Genomic DNA, 729 nt, shown 5'->3' with positions numbered 1-729 from the left:
GTTGGGCACCATGGAAACAGTTGGGTTGTCATTCAGAGAACAGACGACCACGGGTAGTTGGGCACCATGGAAACAGTTGGGTTGTCATTCAGAGAACAGACGACCACGGGTAGTTGGGCACCATGGAAACAGTTGGGTTGTCATTCAGAGAAGACGCAGAGGGAAGAATGGAATGGTTGTAGTGTCAGAGGGTGCTACATACAGTCTCCACACACAGATTCAAATAACATTGGCTTTATTACAATTCATACCTACAGTTACTATCTGAAGAACTGCAGAATTTACAAGTTACTTTCACTTAGATACAGTTATATGACAGAGGCAGGTTAAAACTGTTATGTTACATTTAATATGATGATTGAGAGTTTGTTAGGTTGACATTAATGAGAATACACCACTTGTGCGTGTTGAGTCCCCAGAAAGGTAGACCATTTCTGACCAGTCCCTCTAGCCTTGTGAAACCAGACTCATCACTGAGCTCACATTTAGTTTTTACTGAATTGAAACAGAATGTGAGCTCAGGAGATCAGGCTGGTTAAGCACACGGCTAGGGGTGTAATAACACTCTCCTTACTGACTCCTCCACATGTCATCACGGAGCTAGGAATCTAGTTCTGACTGAAACATTTATTCAAGTGGACAGAGTAGCAGACAGTAAGAACACAACAGTCTTAGTCAAATGGTAAACAGAGTGAGCACTTCTTTCTTTGCCCCAAAACAGATATGAGG

At 42.7% G+C, this 729-nt stretch overlaps 1 protein-coding gene across 7 annotated transcripts in view; it reads right to left on the bottom strand.

Moving 5' to 3' along the window:
• Positions 1–218: 218 nt before the first annotated feature.
• LOC129821892 (arf-GAP with Rho-GAP domain, ANK repeat and PH domain-containing protein 1-like) overlaps positions 219–729 on the bottom strand; it is a 121,116-nt gene continuing 120,605 nt past the window's right edge. For all 7 annotated transcript variants that reach the window (XM_055879615.1, XM_055879616.1, XM_055879618.1 and 4 more), the window contains one exon: positions 219–729. This exon is cut by the window's right edge and continues 725 nt beyond it. The gene's annotated coding sequence lies outside the window, so the exon portion shown is untranslated.

Source organism: Salvelinus fontinalis, chromosome 24 (genome assembly GCF_029448725.1).
Source record: "Salvelinus fontinalis isolate EN_2023a chromosome 24, ASM2944872v1, whole genome shotgun sequence".
NCBI lineage: Eukaryota > Metazoa > Chordata > Actinopteri > Salmoniformes > Salmonidae > Salvelinus > Salvelinus fontinalis.
Note: the sequence above shows the minus strand (reverse complement) of the source record. Positions and strands in the feature narration are given on the sequence as shown.